This window comes from Panthera uncia, chromosome B4, assembly GCF_023721935.1.
Source record: "Panthera uncia isolate 11264 chromosome B4, Puncia_PCG_1.0, whole genome shotgun sequence".
Taxonomy (NCBI): domain Eukaryota; kingdom Metazoa; phylum Chordata; class Mammalia; order Carnivora; family Felidae; genus Panthera; species Panthera uncia.
The window spans coordinates 93,779,139-93,791,407 of record NC_064809.1 but is presented as its reverse complement, the minus strand read 5'-3'; the positions used below and the strand labels follow the sequence as shown (position 1 = coordinate 93,791,407).

The 12,269-nt window shown below is 36.8% G+C and overlaps 1 protein-coding gene across 2 annotated transcripts in view; it reads right to left on the bottom strand.

The window, feature by feature from the left end:
- The window catches only part of RAB21 (RAB21, member RAS oncogene family), a 99,730-nt gene that overhangs the window by 60,848 nt on the left and 26,613 nt on the right, over positions 1 to 12,269 (bottom strand). The window lies entirely within an intron of this gene.

Below are 12,269 nucleotides of genomic sequence, written 5' to 3'. Positions count from 1 at the left end.
CCGCATCGGGCTCTATGCTGACAATGCAGAGCCTGCTTGGGATTCTCTCTCTCTCCCTCTCTCTCTGCCCCTCCCTCATCACACCCTCTCTATCTCAAAGAAAAAAAAAAAAAAAAACTAAAAGAAAAAATTAATTAAAAAAAATAGTTCATATTATTCTAAGTACAACTGATATTTAGGGAACAAGATTTACTCGTCAACAAATAATGTAATACTTTTATGCAAATAATATTTGAAAGAATGAAAGAGTTTAAGATGAGGGAGGAAGAACAGAGCTGGAACACTCATACTATCTAACTTAAAGATATAGTACATAGTTACCCCAATGGAGAGTGAGATATTGGTGAAAGGAGAGCTCTAAAGATCATGGAGCAGAGTCTGGAAATAGACCCCCACATATATACTCACTTGATTTTTTTTTTTTTTTTTAGTAAAAAAAAATTTTTTTAACATTTATTCATTTTTGAGAGACCGAGAGAGACAGAGCACAAGAGGGGTGGTGGGGCAGAGAGAGAGGCAGACACAGAATCCAAAGCAGGCTCCAGGCTCTGAGCTGTCAGCACAGAGCCTGATGTGAGTGAGGCTCAAAGTCATGAACCATTAGATCATGACCTGAGCCAAAGTCAGAAACTTAACTGACTGAGCCACCCAGGCGCCCCTGGTCACTTGATTTTTGATGTACGTGCCAAGATTATTCAATGAAGAAAGAATAATCTTTTCAAGAAACAGTATTAGAACTGAACATTTACATATAAAAAATAAACCTTGATCTATCTGTACCTCTGACCATATTCAAAAATTAAAAAATGAATTATGAACCTAGATGTAAAACATAAGGTGTGCACAGTTATCCAGAAATATCTAGAAAAAAAAACATAGGAGGAAATCTCTGTAGGAAAAAAATCTTTGTGATTCTGATTTGGGCAAAGATTTCTCATATAAGACACAAAAACCACAAATCATAAAGAAAAAATGACAAATAAGACCTTATTAAAATTTAGAACTTCTGCTCTGAAGACACAGTTAAAAAATGAAAATATAAGGCACAGGGGCGCCTGGGTGGCTCAGTCGGTTGGGCATCCGACTTCGGCTCGGGTCATGGTCTCGCGGTCCGTGAGTTCGAGCCCCACGTCAGGCTCTGTGCTGACAGCTCAGAGCCTGGAGCCTGTTTCAGATTCTCTCTCTGGCCCTCCCCCGTTCATGCTTTGTCTCCCTCTGTCTCAAAAATAAATAAACGTTAAAAAAAAAATTTTTTTTTTAAATCTTTAAAAAAAAAAAAAAGAAAATATAAGGCACAGATTAGAAGTAAATATTCACAAAATACGTAGCGGGAAAAACGAAGAAAGAAAAGAGGGAGTCCTTAGAACAATGGTTTCCAAATTTAGTTGTACAGGAAAATCCAATGAGATGAAATTAGAAAACATTACAAATTCTAACTTCTACTTATTTTTCTTCAACCTTTCAAAATCTCTATTTTTTGTTTTACAAAAATGTGTAAAATATATTAGTATTTCTGTATGTTCAATAGTTTTTAAACAAGCATATCAGAAATACTCAAATTTTTTTCTAGGAAGATATATGAGATTTATAACACTTCTAAGCTATAGAGCTAGAACCGTGGTACTCACAGTATGGTCTGAGGACCAGCATCATCGCCACACGGGTGCCTGTTACAAATGAAAAGCTCAGGCCCACACCAAACCGACTCTATCAAATACATATTTTAACAAGATCCCCAAGCGATTGATATGTATACACAAGCAGCAAGAATACAAATAAACTCTCAAATTTCAGTGTGCATCACAATCATATGGAAAAATTGTTAAAACATAGATTTTAGGTACCACCTCCAGAGATTTTGAGTCAGTTGGTTTAGTAGGGCAGAAGAATCTTCATTTCTAAAAAATCTCAAGTGATACTGATGCTGTTGGTCAGGAGACCTCATTAGAGAATTAAAGCTCTACAAGAATTATGAATGACCTTCAGTTTTTTGTAAAACTGAAATTTACTCCAAAGTTTGTGTTTATATCCATTTTTCTAGAGACAAAAACCATAGTTTCATCAAATTCTCAAGAGTGTGTGGTCCATAAATTAAGGAATATAATTTGACAAAATCATTTCAATCCAATATTCCACAGACTAGGGTTTTCCTAACTATGGTATACATTCTATTGGTGATAAACATTTTCCCTTCTCTCTTTTAAAAAACTTTTTAATCTGAAAAACTTCGAACATATATAAAAAGAGAAAAAACAGCATAATGAAAATCCTTATGTCCATCATACAATTTCATCTATATTCAGCAAGCATCCCTAACACTATCTTTTTTTTTTTTTTTAACATTTTTTTTTTTGAGAGACAGAATGAGACAGAGCACGAGCTGGGAGGGCCAGAGAGAGGGAGACCCAGAATCTGAAGCAGGCTTCAGGCTCTGAGCTTGTCAGCACAGAGCCCGACGCAGGGCTTGAATTTACAGCAGTTAAGATCATGACCTGAGCCGAAATCGAATGCTTAACTGACTGAGCCACCCAGGTGGCCCCCTACCACTATCTTGAATCAAATTCTAGACACATAATTTTATTTATAAATTATTTTAATAAGGTCTCTAAAAAATAAGAACTCTTTTTTAAAAAGAACTTTTTTAGGGGTGCCTGGGTGGCTTAGTCGGTTGAGTGTCCGACTTCAGCTCAGGTCATGACCTCACAGCTCGTGAGTTCGAGCCCCGCGTCGGGCTCTGTTCTGACAGCTCAGAGCCTGGAGCCTGCTTCGGATTCTGTGTCTCCCTCTCTCTCTGCCCCTTACCCACTGGCATTCTGTCTCTGTCTCTCTCAAAAATAAATAAACATTAAAAAAATTTTTTTAAGTTAATATTCTTTAAAAAATAAATAAAATAAATAAAAAGAACTTTTTAAAAAAGCAGAATCACAATAACTATAATCACAACTTAAAATTTTTATAATTTTAAAAATAAAGAATAATTCAATTTACATACTAAAAACAAACAAAACACTTCACCCATTTCTCCCCCCCACCCCAAACCCCTGCCTCTCTGTTTTCTGTATCTATGAGATTGATTTTGTTATTTACTTTTAGATTCTACATACAGGAGAGATCATGTTATTTATCTTTCTCTGACTTATTTCACTAGGATAATGCCCTCAAAGTCCATCCATGTTGTCACAAATGACAAGATGTTCATTCTTTTTTATGGCTAAATAACATTCCACTCTCTCTCTATATATACAGCACGTTTTCTTTATTCATTCACCCATTGATGGAAACTTAAGTTGTTTCCATATCTTGGCTATTGTAAATAATGCTGCAACGAATAAGGTTTATCTTCCAATGTTAATGTTTCTGTTTTCTTTCACTTACTATCCAGGAGTAGAACTGCTGAATCATGTCATAGTTCTATTTGTAATTTTTTTAAGAATTCCATACTGTTTTCCCTAGTGGCTGGACACATTTACATTCCACCAATAGTGCACAAGCGTTCTCTTTTCTTCACATCCTCGCTAACACTTGTTTCTAGCCATTCATTCTAATAGGTATGAAGTATTATCTCATCTCATAAGTTTTGGTTTGTATTTCCCTGATAATTAATGATACAGAACATCTCTTCATGTACCTATTGGCCAACTCTGTGTCTTCTTTGGAAAAATGTTTATTCAGACCTTTGACCAATTTTTTAATTGGATTCTCTGTAAGGTTTTCTTTTTAATCTATTGAGTTGCAGGAGTTCTTTATATATTTTGGACATTAGCCCCTTATGAGACATGATTTGCAAACACTTGCTCCCATTTGGTAGGTTGCCTTTTTATTTTGCTGATGGTTTTCTTTGCTGGACAGAAGCCTTTTAGTTTGATGTAGTCTAATGTCTCTTTTTGCTCTTGTTGCATTTGCTCTTGCTGTCAGATTAAAAAAAATCATTGCTAAGACCTATGTCAAGGAGCTTACTGCCTATGTTTTCTTCTAGGAGTTTCAGGTCTTAGGCTTAACTCTTAAATTCATTTAAATTAATTTTTGTCTATGGTGTAGAATAGTGGTCCAGGTTCATTCATTTATATGGGACTGTCCAATTTCCCCAACACCATTTATTGAAGAGACAGTCCTTTCCTAGCTATATATTCTTGGCTCCTTTGTCGTAAGCTAATTGACCATATATGAATGAGTTTATTTCTGGGCTCTGCATTATGTCCCATTGATCTGTGTGTGTTTTTATGTCACTGTTTTACTATAGCTGTTTTACTATAGCTCTGTAATATAGTTGAAAATCAGGGAGTGTGATCCTCTAGCTTTGTTCCTCATCTCAAGATTTCTTTGGCTATTCAGGGTCCTTTATGGTTCTATACAAATTTTAGGGTTGGGTATTCTCCTTCTACGAAAAATGCCATTGTAATTTTTTTAAATGTTTATTTATTTTTGAAAGGGTGCAAGTGGGGGGAGGGGCAGAGAGAGAAGGGGAGAGAGGATCTGAAGTGGGCTCTGTGCTGACAGCAGAGAGCCTAATGCAGGGCTTAAACTCACAAGCTGGGAGATCATGACCTGAGCTGAAGTCGACTGAGCTATCTAGGTGCCCCACCATTGTAATTTTGATAAGGACTGCACTGAATCTGCTTTGACTAGTATGGCATTTAATAATATTAATTCTTCTAGCCTATGAGCATGGAATATCTTTCCATTTATTTGTCTTCAATTTCTTTCTTTAATGTTTTATAGTTTTCAACATATAAGTCTTTCACCTCATTTTCATGAAATTCATTCCTATGCATTTTATCATTCTTTTAATGTTCATTTTTGAGAGAGAGAGACAGAGATAGAACGCAAGTTGGGGAGAGGCAGAGAGAGAGGGACACACAGAATACAAAATAGGCTCCAGGCTCTGAGCTGTCAGCACAGAGCCCGATGCAGGGCTCAAACTCAGAAACCGTGAGATCACCTGAGCTGAGGTCAGACACTTAACTGACTGAGCCACCCAGGCGCCTGTATTTTATCATTTCTGATGTAACTGCAAATGGGATTGTTTTCTTAATTTCTCTTTCTGATAGTGCATTATTAGTGTCTAGAAACACAACTGATTTTTGCTTATTGATTTCTTATATCCTACAATGAACTATATTTGCTTATTAGTTCTAACAGTTTTTTGATGGGAGTCTTTAAGGGTTTTCTATATATAATATCATCTGCAAATACTGACAGTTTTACTTCTTCCTTTCTAACCATATGCCTTTTGTTTCTTTTTCTTTGCCTAACTGCTCTGACTAGGACTTACAATACTATGTTGAATAAAAGTGGCAAAAGTGAGCATCCCTTGTCTTGTTCCTGATCTTAAAGGAAATGCTTTCAGTTTTTCTCCATTGAGTATGATGCTAGTTGTGGGTTTGCTGCATATGGCCTTTATTATGTTAAGGTACATTCCCTCTATACCCACTTGGTTAAGAAGTTTTTTTTTTTTTTTTTTTTTTAATCATAAATGGATGCTGAATTTTGTCAAATACTTCTCCTGCATCTACTGAAATGATCATATGATTTTATCCTTCATTTTGTTAACATGGTGTAGCACAATGACTAAGTTATGGATGTTGAACCATCCTTGCATCCCTGGAATAAATCCCATTTGATCATGGTGTTATGATCTTTCCAGTGTATTGCTGAATTCAGTTTACTAATATTTTGTTGAGGGTTTTTGCATTTATGTTCATCAAGGATACTGGCCTGTAATTTTCTTTTCTTGTGGTGTCCCTGTCTGGCTTTGGTGTCAGGGTAATGCTTGCTTTGCAAAAGGAGTTTGGAGTTTCCTTCTTTTCTACTTTTTGGAAGAATTTGAGAAGGACTGGTATTCTTTGATTGTTTAGTAGAACATTCTTTGAATGTTTAGTAGAATTCACCAGTGAAGCCATCTGGTCCTGGATTTCTGTTTGTTGGGAGGTTTTTGATTACTGATTCAATCTCCTTACTAGTAATCAGTCTGTTCAGAATTTATATTTCATCATGATTCATTATTGGTAGGTTATATATTTCTAGGAATTTGTTGATGTCTTCTAGGTTGTCCAATTTATTGGCATATAATTGTTCACAGTAGTGTCTCGTGATCCTTTGTATTTCTGTGGTATCAGTTGTAAAGCGTCTGCTTTCACATCTTCCTCCCTCCCTCTCCTTCCTTCCTTCCTTCCTTCCTCCCCTCCTCCCTCACTGCCTCCTTTCCTCCCCTTCCTTCCTTCTTCCCTCCCTCCCCTTCCTCCCTCCCTCCCCTCCTTCCTTAAACAAGGGGTTCGACATCCAATCCATCTGGGAAATGCTGGTTCTTCTCCTTTAATGTCTATTTGTTTGGAGAGAGAAAGTGTGACTGGAGCAGGGGCAGAGAGAGAGGAGAGAGAGACAAAGAATCCCAAGCAGTCTCCGTGCTGTCAGCACAGAGCCCTACATGGGTCTCAAACTCACGAACTGTGTATCATGATCTGAACTAAAATCAAGAGCTGGACACTTAATCAACTGAGCCACCCAGGCACCCATCCACTTTCATTTTTATTTATTTGAGTACTCTTTGTTTTTGGTGAGTCTAACTGAAGTTTTTAAAATTTTATCTTTAAAGAACTAGCTCTTAGTTTCACTGATCTTTTTTCTTTTTTTTTTTTTTTTGGTCTCTGCTTCATTTATTTCTACTCCAATTTTTGTTGTTCCCTTTCTCCCCCTAATTTTGGGCTTTGTTCTTCTTTTTCTAGTTCCTTGATATATAAAGTCATGTTGTTTCTTTGTGATTTTTTTAAAGTTTTATTTATTTATTTTTTGTAATATCTACTCCCAACATGGGGCTCAAACTCACAACGCTGAGATTGAGTCACATGCTCTTCCAACGGAGACAGCCAGGCATCCCTATATGAGACTCTTTTTGATTCCTGAGTTAGGTATCGCTATAAACTTCCCTCTTAGAACTGCTTTTCCTACATCTTATAAAGTTTGGTATGTTACATTTACATTTTTGTTTATCTAAAAGTATATTTTTATTTCTCTTGATTTCTTCTTTGACTTGCTGGCTGTTCATTAGCATGCTGTTTATTCTCCACATATTTGTGAAATTTTCAGTTTTCTTTGTGTAGCTAATTTCTAATTTTATACCATTGTGGTTGGAAAAGATGCTTGATATTTCAGTCCTCTTGAATTTATTAAGACTTGTTTTGTGGCATGATATACAATCTTGGAAAGTGTTCCAGGTGAACTTGGGAAAAATGTGCATTGTGTTGCTTTTGGATAGAATGTCCTCTAAAAACCTGTTAAGTACATCTGATTTAACATGTCATTTAAGGCCAATGTTTCCTTACTGCTTTTCTGTCTGCATATGTATCCATTGATGTAAATGGGGAATTAAAGTCCCCCACCATTATTTTTATTGCTATTTCTTTCTTTAGGTCTGTTGATATTTGCTTTATATATTTAGGTGCTCCTGTGTTGGGTGCACAAATATTACAAATGTCTTATCTTCTTGTTGGAATGATCCCTTTATCATTTACGCAATGCCACTGTCTCTTATTACAGTCTCTGTTTTAAATTCTATTTTGTCTGATATATGAATAGCTACTTCAACTTTCTTTTGGTTTCCGTTTACATGGAATGTCTTTTTTCATCCCTTCACTTTCAGTCTGTGTGTATCCTTACATCTAAACTGATGCTAACAAACCGGATCCAACAATACATGAAAACAATTATTCACCATAATCAAGAGGGATTTATTCCTGGGATGCAGAGCTGGTTCAATATCTACAAATTAATCAATGTGATACACCACATTAAGAAAAAAAAAGGATAAGAACCACAATGATCCTCTCAATAGACGCAGAAAAAGCATTTGACAAAATACAGTATCCTTTCTTGATAAAACCCTCAAGAAAGTAGGAATGGAAGGAACATTCCTCAACATCATAAAGGCCATATACAAAAGACCCACAGTTAACATCATCCTCAATGGGGAGAAACTGAGAGCTTTCCCCCTAAGGTCAGGGACACGACAGGGATGTCCACTCTCACTGCTGTTGTTCAACATAGTGTTGGAAGTCCTAGCCACAGCAATCAGACAACAAAAAGAAATAAAAGACATCCAAACTGGCAAGGAAGAAGTCAAACTTTCACTCTTTACAGATGATATGATACTCTATGTGGAAAACCCAAAAGACTCCACACAAAAAACTGCTAGAACTGATACATGAATTCAGCAAAGTTGCAGGATATAAAATACAGAAATTGGTTACATTTCCATACACCCATAATGAAGCAGCAGAAAGAGAAATCAAGGAATCTGTTCCATTTACAGTTGCGCCAAAAACCATAAAATACCTAGGAATAACCCTAACCAAAGTGGTAAAAGATCTACACACTGAAAAGTATAGAAAGCTTATGAAAGAAATTGAAGAAGACACAAAGAAATGGAAAAACATTCCACACTGATGGATTGGGAAAAAAAAAATATTGTTAAAATATTACCCATACTACCAAAGCAATCTACACATTCAATGCAATCCCTATCAAAATAATACCAGCATTCTTCACAGAACTAGAACAAACAGTCCTAAAATTCATATTGAACCAGAAAAGACCTTGAATAGCCAAAGGAATGTTGAAAAAAGAAAACCAAAGCTGAAGGCATCACAATTCCGGACTTCAAGCTACATTACAAAGCTGTAATCATCAAGACAGTATGGTACTGGCAAAAAAGCAGACACATTAGATCAATGGAACAGAATAGAGAACCCAGAAATGGGCCCACAAATATATGGCTAACTGATCTGCAACAAAGCAGGAAAGGATATCCAATGGGAAAAAGACAGTCTCATCAGCAAATGGTGTTGGGAAAACTGGACAGTGTGACATGCAGAATGAACCTGGACCACTTTCTTACACCATACACAAAAATAAACTCAAAATGGATGAAAGACCTAAACAAATGTAAGATAGGAAGTCATCAAAGTCCTAGAGGAGAAAATAGGCAACAACCTCTTGACCTCAGCCGCACCAACTTCTTACTTGACATGTCACCCACAGGCACGGGAAGGAAACAAAAGCAAAAATGAACTATTAGGACCTTATCAAGATAAAAAGCCTTCATGCAGTGAAGGAAACAATCAGCAAAACTAAAAGGCAAATGACAGAATGGGAGAAGATATTTGCAAATGGCATACTGGATAAAGGGTTAGTATACAAAATCTGTAATGAACTCCTCAAAGTCAATACCCAAAAATAAATAATCCAGTGAAGAAATAGACAAAAGACATGACTAGACACTTTCCAAAGAAGACATCCAGATGACTAACAGACACATGAAAAAATGCTCAACATCACTCATCATCAGGGAAATACAAATCAAAACCACATTGACATACCACCTCACACCTGTCAGAATGGCTAAAATTAACAACTCAGGCAACAACAGATGTTGGTGAGGATGCAGAGAAAAGGGAACCCTTTTGCACTGCTGGTGGGAATGCAAACTGGTGCAGCCATTCTGGAAAACAGTATGGAGATTCCTCAAAACATTAAAAATAGAACTACCCTATGACCCAGCAATTGCACTACTAGGTATTTATCCAAAGGTTCCAAAAATACTGATTCGAAGGGCCACAGGCACCCCAATGTTTATAGCAGCACTATCGACCGCAGTCAAATCATGGAAAGAGCCCAAATGTCCATCAACTGATGAATGGATAAAGAAGATGTGGTGTACACACACACACACACACACACACACACACAATGGAATACTGATCAAAAAGAATGAAATCTTGCCATTTGCAACAATGTGAATGGAAGAGTGTATTATGCTAAGTGAAATAAGTCAATCAGAGAAAAGCAGTATCATATTCCACTCAAATGTGGAATTTGAGAAACTCAACAGATGATCATAGGGGAAGGGAGGGAAAAGTAAGATAAAAACAGAGAGGGAGGCAAACCGTAAGAAACTCTTAAATATAGAGAACTGAGGTTTGGAGGGATGGTGGATGGGGGGATAGGCTAAATGGGTGAGAGTCATTAAAGACAGCACTTGTTGTGATAAGCACTAGGCGTTATATGTAAGTGATGAATCATGAATTTCTACTCCTGAAATTATTACACTGTATGTTAACTTGGATTTAAATTAAAAATAAGTAAAAATAAATAAATAAACCGAGTCTCTTATAGGCAGCATATACATGGGTCTGTTTTTTTTTTTTTAAGACCTTTTTTTTTTTTAAGTTTATTTGAGAGAGTGTGTGCCCACACGTGTGAGTGGGGGAGGGGCAAAGAGAGAGGTAGAGAGAGAATCTCAAGCAGGTGCCGCACTTTCAGTGCAGAGCCTAACCCATGCCTTGATCCCGTGAACCATGAGATCATGACCTGAGCTGAATCGAGTCAATGCTTAACCAACTGAGCCACCCAGGCACCCTGGTCTTGTTTTTTTTAATCCACTCAAGCCATTCTATGTCTTTTGACTTGAGAACCTAGTCCATTTACATTTAAAGTAGTTATAGGTATGTTTACTGCCATTCTATTTTTTAGCTGTTTTTGTAATTCCTCTTTGTTTCTTTCTTCTTCTCTTGCTCTTTCCTTTGAGGTTTGATGACATACTTCAGTGGTATGCTTATATTCCTTTGTCTTTATCTTTTGTATATTTACTATAGGTTTTTGTTTTGTGGTTACAAAGAGGCTTACATATAACAGCTTGTGTCTATAATAGTCTATTTTAAGTTGATAACATCTTAAAAAAATTTTTTTAATGTTTATTTATTTTTGAGAGAGGAAGAGACAGCATGAGCAGGAAGAGGCAGAGAGAGAGGGAGACAAAGAATACAAAGCAGGCTCCAGGCTCTGCGCTATCAGCACAGAGCCTTACGCGGGGCTCGAACTCATGAACTGTGAGATCATGATCTGAGCCAAAGTCAGACACTTAACCAACTGAGCACCCAGGCACCCTGTTAAGTTGATAACATCTTAAACTCGATCCTACTGTAATGCTCAACATTATTACTCCCCTATGTTTCTGATGTCATGTTTTACATCTTTTCATCTTACGTATACCTCAACTAATTATCACAATTATGGTTATCTTTACTACTTTTGTCTTCTAACTTTCACACTAACTTTATAATCAGTTAATATACTACCTTTACTATTCACCTTCCAATGAGATTTTATCTCTTATGTGTATTCCTGCTACTAATTAGCACCCTTCCTTTTCAGATATAAGAAGTCCCTTCAACATATCTTTAAGGCAAGTTTGGTGGTGATGAACGTTAGCTTTTGCTTGTCTGGAAAATCCTTTATCTCTCCTTCACTTCTGAATGATACTTTTGCCAGGTAGAGAATTTTTGGTTGGAAGGTTTTTTACTTACAGTACTTTGAACATATCATGCCACTCCTTCTGCCCTGTGAAACTGCTGCTGAAAGGTCTGCTGATAATCTTATGGGGATTGCCCTGTATGTAACAAGTTGTTTTTGTCTTGCCCCTTTTAATAGTCTCTCCTTGTCTTTTGACATTTTAATTAGAATGTATCTTCAGTGTGGATCACTTTAGGTTTCTCTTATTTGGAACTCTCTGGGCTTCCTGCACTTGGATGTCTGTTTCCTTACCCAGGTTGGGAAGTTTTTAGCCATTATTTCCTCAAATAAGATTTCTGCCCCCCTTCTCTCTCTCTCTCTTCTTCTGGGATCCCTAGAATGCGAATGTTAGACTGCTTGATATTGTTCCATAAATGCCTTAAACTATCTTCACCTTTTTTCACGTTTTTTCTTTTTGCTGCTCTGACTGGGTGTCACTGCCTTGTCTTTGAGTTGACTGATCATTTCTTCTGCTTCATCTAGGCTGATGTTGAATACCTTTGGTGTATTTTTCAGTTCATTTACTGTTTTCTTCAGCTCTGACTTCTATTTGTTGTATCTTCCATCTCCTGTTGAAATTGTGAGGATCTTTATAACCATTACTCTGAATTCTTTGTAAGGTAAATTACTTATCTCTGTCTTATTCAGGTTTTTTCCTGAGGTTTTATCTTGTTCTTTCATTTGGAACATATTCCTGTTTCTTCATTTTGTGTGACTCTCCATGTTGCTTTCTGCATAGTAAATGGAACAGGCTGCTTCTCCAAGCAGCCTATTGTATTTTTAATAGCTCCCAGTAGTTGAGGATGTGCCAAGATGTATCAGTGTCCCAAATGGGAGGATCTCAGCACCTAGATTCAGGCTGACCGGAAGCCCGATCTTTAGGTATCAGCTTTTAAAAGTATGCAGATATACAGTCCTCTGGGACT